A 6,041-nucleotide genomic window follows, 5' to 3' on the forward strand; every position below is an offset into this window, starting at 1 on the left:
TAAGATTATAAAAAAATAAAAACATTGCAATTGATAAATTCTGATATTAATAAGTTAGTCTCTTATTTCTTCTTAACTCTATTAAACCACAGGCTCTAAGTTTTTTAGCTTATTAACTGTAAAAAAAATATAAGCCCAATTTCTAAACTACCACTATCATATAAACAGGAGGGAGGTATGGTTAAGTGGAAGGTCTTATAGTTACCCAGTCTTAGTTTAAACAAGATTATAAAATGAGACTGAAATTAAGCATCCCCCATTCCTATAATCCCTTTATCAGACATGATGCCTCTATATACAAAACCCTCTCACCTGCCTGCCAGCCTCCTGCTAGTTGTCAAAAGAGGAAGCTAAAGTGCCACTTTCCAGGGAAGTTTTCCCCCTTGATCCACCAGGAAAAAGAGGGAAATATAGCTAACTTGAAGCACAGTAATCCTTCACTTCATTTGGTCACAGTCCCTCTTTTAGAACGTGATGAAGGTAGGCTGTCCCCCTAGAAAATTGTGTGCTATCAAAAAATTTAAATATAATTTTAGTGGATTTTACAACTTCTAAGGACCCAGGTTAGAAATTCTTGCTTTAGAGAAACAAATGAATACCTCATAGGTAGTCAGCAGCACATGAAAATGACTCCTGCTTTAGATCTTGATGAAGATGTGCTTTTTTCTACTTGTCCCTTGAATTCATTATACAGGGAAGACCTGGAGCAAATCTAAATCCAAGAAAAGAGGCAGATGAACCCAAATGCTAGAGCCATGAGATGGTGTGTCCATGTCATGAAAGGACTGCAATGTGCACACACCATTCATTAAATGCTGATCCCAGAAAGAATATTGGGAGTCTGAATTGTTATCTAGAGTAAGGTTAAACCTCAGGGGAAGGTCTGTAGTAAGCAGGGAGAAAGATCAAGTCTAAGAGGATCTTGTGCTAACTGAAAATGCAATGCAATGATGTTTCTCATTTTAGTTACTTCCTGTATTTCTATGGGAAGGATAGTTTCTCCCTTTGATAAATAAATTTTATTTATGATACCAAAAGATGCAATTTATATGACAATAAGATCAATAAGAAGGAAGAGAGAAAACTATATTGAAGTAAAACTTTGTATACTATTGAAATTGTTGTTATCAATCTGTACAAAATTATTTTAAGTGAAGATGTTTATTATAATTGCTAGGGCAACCATTAAGAAAGTTTTTAAAAAAATATGTAAATAAAGGAAACAAAGACATCAATTGGTATGCTAGAGGATACCTATCTCAAAATTAGACAGTAATGAATATATACAGGAACAAAAAAAAGAGAGTGCTAGCCTTGAAAATGCAGAATGGTAACAATAACACCCATTGGATCCTCCCCCATCAGATCCTGTGTCTTATCCTACACTGTTTTCTGTAATAAAATCATTGAATAAGACAAGATTTTGATTTATGATATTTTACACATCTAGAAAAATATCAGCATAAATAATAAAAGTCCAGCTACATCTACTCTGTACCTTTCCATCTCTTCTTTCCAGTTGTTCAATACAGACAGGGGACAGAGAATCAGAAATGATCCTTAAACATTTAACCTTCCTGCCAAGTAAATTATGAGAGCAATCATCTGAAACAAATCAAAAAGGCAGTTTTGATCACATTTTCCCATAAGAAACAACAAAGTTCCCACAGCTGTACGTTGAAAACACAAACTATTATGTATGACTTGCTTCATAAAGAAATTATTTACAATCTTTCACACATTAGGATACTAGTACATTCCTAGAGCAAAATTAGGTAAGCCAGAGTGAGTTTGCTGAGGAAATTGATGGTGTTCGATTACTTCAGGAGTTAACAAGCAATAAGGCTCAATATTTGTGTAATTGAACTTCTTACACAAGCAAAAAAGTCAGGAAAAAATAGAAATCAATGAAACCAACATAACTGATGGAAAAGAGCAGGCATACTTGAAAACATCAAGCCAGAAATGCTAAGACCTGACTATAAACAGGACTTACACATCGTGACCTCCGCTGCTGGCCCAGCTGCCCTGATGAGAGTGCTTTCCTTCCTTCCCAACTGTCTCCTGCCTTCTCTGTTTTCCTTCCTTCTGTATAAATTTATAGACTGCCTTCTGTTGGCTCAAGTTCTATGCGAACAAAACCTTTAAAGGCCCTTGGTCTTTTTTAGTTGGTGCATTATAATTATACTGAATAGTGGGATTTGTTATGCCATATTTGTATATGCTCATAGCTAGAACACACATTCAAATGGGGAAAATAGACAATAAATCATTCTCATAAGTATGGGTATAAAATGAAATTTTGTAAAGCCAAATGGGCATATTTCAGGAGATGCCTGAAGCCACTTATGACTCAAAAATTGCAGTGATAGACAAGGAAAAAGAATACTCTCAACAAATGAAAACATTTGAAGAGCTTGAATTCCCAAATACTGTGATAGTTCTGAGGAAAAAATAGACCCTAAGGCTCAAATTCAAAATCCTGTGAAAACTATATGCTCAAAGATGTTCACATCAAAATTAACTTAAGTAACCCCAAAAAAAGGGGAACTCATGACTCCTCTCAATAGAACATTTAAGTAAATTATAAATTCTCTTGATGGCATTTTATGCAGCCAGTTGAAAATGATTGCGATGTAATAAAATACAACATTATACTGGCAGTGGTACATTAACAAATAGAAACCATATGAGCTATATGTGCACTATAATTTCATTGATATAAAACATACCTTGCTGCTTGCAGGTGGTTAGAATGCTGTGATGATAGAGGGCAGTTCAATTTTTTTGACATGATCATATTAATTTCATAAAAAAATAATTTTCTTATTTAACTATTCCCCCCAAACTTGTGCCCAGAGCAACACTCTAATAAGTTAGTTAATTGGATTAAAACCATTCTGTTTAGCATTCCCTGAGGATACAATTCAGAAAAAAGTTTATATTTTATTACCAAAAATCAGATGTGTCTATAAAATTAATTTGGAGTCATTAGTGAATTCTATCAAACATCTAAAAAATAAACAATAACAATTCTACATAAACTCTTCCTGAAAATTTAAGAGGAACAATCTTCAACTTATTCTATGAGGCCAGATTTACCAAAATACTAAAACCAGACAACATTATTATAAGAAAGGAAAATTGCAAACCACTATTCTTCATAATGCAGATGCAAAAATTCTAAACACACTTCTACCAAAACACATTGGAAGTTGGTATATATTTAAAGAATTTAAACTACAGGTGGAAAGGCAAAGGACAAGTGGAATTTTCTCGCTCTCAATGAAGTCAGTAAGACAATTTCAATCACTGAGACAAAGGAAATTATAGGACGGATACCTCATTTCCAGGAAACTGAGTTTTATTGTACTTTCATAATTCTCAGAGCAGGAATAAACCAGGAATATTTTCTTTTCCCAAGAAAGCTAAGAGGGAACAGTGATGAATCTCAGGGGACCCTACTGAGAGGTCATATGGTGTTCTGAATAATGCCAAGATTCATGAAGTACACCTGGACTAAATAAAGTAGCCTTCAACATATCAGACTAGCCTACATGCAGCACTGCTCCAACTCAAACTTTATATATGTAAGGTGAGCATTGGAGGGGATGGTGAACTTCTAAAAAGGTGATGAGACCCTTGCTCATTGTCACCAGTGACCACTGGTGAAATTTTCTTGGGATTAGGAAGATTTTATCCTCCTAATTTCTGATCAAGCTGCCTGTGACATATATCATAATTATACCAGGATATCTTTGGTATCCTTCAGATAAGTAATCCTTGGGTGATTAACCCAAGAGGTGTTGTGACTGAACTTTCCTTTAATCCAATCCCACATATGTCAACCCAGGGCAGTATTGCTGATTATCATGACAGAAGCATCAATTTCAACACACCACCTAATGATCAATGCCCAAGGGGGCCACATCTGATTCTCTAGGTTTCTAGGCTCTACCTCACCTGCAACACTTTAAAATAATTTTTTTCAGTTGTCAATGGATCCTTATTTTTTTATGTGGTGCTGAGAACTGAACAAGGTGCCTCACACATGCTAGGCAAGTGCTCTAACACTGAGCTAAAGCCCCAGCCCCATACCTCAAACTCTTTTAAGGCCATTAGATGGCTAAGTTGCATTTTGGAAAATAGTGTACTTCCTCTTCATTTCTCTATCACAGTACAAAAATGGGAAGCAGCCACACCCCAACCCATCCCCACTGAGGAAGGGAGATTAAAACTATAAGCAATATAGTTAACTTCATAAGTGTTATTAAGAAGGTCAGAATCAATTTGATCCTTGGGCAAATATACATACTTAACACAGAGAAAAGTCCTAAGCCTGGGTCCATTAACTGCACTTCTAATGGAAGTAATGAACTCTTCTCATAGGTAAATGACAAAGCTCAGATAAAATAAGGGTAATGACATGATTCTTAACCACCCCACAACTGGAAAAATCAACTCCAAGGTTGTGTTCTCTTAATAAAAGTGAGGCATTTCACATCCTAGGATAAAAATAGATCTTGTAGCTAACAGCTAAGATGGTAATGAAATGTGAGGAGGTATTTAGGTGGAGGTGAACAGTGCTTGTTCCACACTAACATACATGACAGGTATTACCGAGACCCATCTCATTTTCAAGGATGTAACCATTCTGACAGTGGAAGCGTTGGACCAGTCAGTTGACACCCTCCAGTTGATAAGGATGTAGATGAATTCCTAGAAATAAAAAAATACAGCAAAACCAGAGATTAGACACATATGTGGGCTAAGCTCTAAGGCTCTGACTGAAGAACATGGCTTACATTCCCTTAATGTCAAACTTTACTACCCATATCTTTTACTGGGAAGTTCTATGTATAAAAACATTAGCTGATTTCCAAATTACTTTATGTGCACACCTGGGTCACCAATCAAAGCCCTGAAATAGCTTGTCACTTTTCTATAATCCACTTGATAGATGAATAACTCAGCTTGGGATTTGTTCTCTAATACACAGATCATGCCATCATTGTCCTTTCCTGGAAATGAAGCGCCCCTGGTAATGATGCAACTGAACAAACAATATGTGGATAGTTCACATGCTTGATTAATGGCACCCATCTGAATTTGCCATTTGTGCTGTGTTGTTACTAAAGAAAAGAGGAACAGTAAAACACCATGACCATGAATGCTCCCTTTCTGTTCCCAGAAACCTACCAAAATTAAGGAAACAATGAGAGCAAGCCTGATCTGGAAAGTTCAGATACATATTATCTTAAAGGACACTGAATTTCTTTCATGCACACTGGAACTAGGGAAAGTTAGTGTTATGTGCAAAAATCTACTTTCTTGCATGTACACTGGGTCAGTTGCTCCTTAGAATGCTGGTCATATAAGCAAAGTAATGTTGATGTCACTGCTTGTTCAGTCTAACACATAAGACCCCCTGAATGGGGATGAGCAAAGAACTGAGAACACTGGGGAAAGGATACATGCCACTCATTTGACCAGTGCCAATAGGCAAAACACCACAGAAAGAGAAGTACTGCTTGGAGAAGCACCTTAAGAGATACAGATGCTCTTAGTCAGTCTGTTGCCATGGAACTCTTCCTGCAACTGCCACTGATCTGCTATAAGCTTTCCCCAATGAATCATGTCTCCCAAGCTGTCTTCAAGCACCTTCTCTGGCCTTCCCACAACCTAGCACTACTGGGTTGTCAAGTGAAACATGCTAAAGGACAAAATAAAAATAGGACTGTATGCTTCAACAGAGAAGCAGAGAGAAGAATGGAAATGTATGAGCATAAATCTATCTATCTATAAATAGTTCAAAAGTAAAAGGTTGGAGTGGTAAATAAAGAGTGGCCTTCAAAGAGTTCATGTGTAGACCCCAAAATCAGTGAATATGTTACTTTATTTGACAAAAAAGACTCCACAGACTCAATTAAGGTTCAGGGTCTTGAGATGGGAAGATTGTACCGAATTATCCTGGACTACCCAATCTAATCACATTCACCTTTAGGAAAGGGAACCTTTACCGGTTATGATTAGGAGGTGAC

The sequence above is a fragment of the Sciurus carolinensis genome (assembly GCF_902686445.1).
Source record: "Sciurus carolinensis chromosome 14 unlocalized genomic scaffold, mSciCar1.2 scaffold_114_arrow_ctg1, whole genome shotgun sequence".
NCBI classification, from domain to species: Eukaryota; Metazoa; Chordata; class Mammalia; order Rodentia; family Sciuridae; genus Sciurus; species Sciurus carolinensis.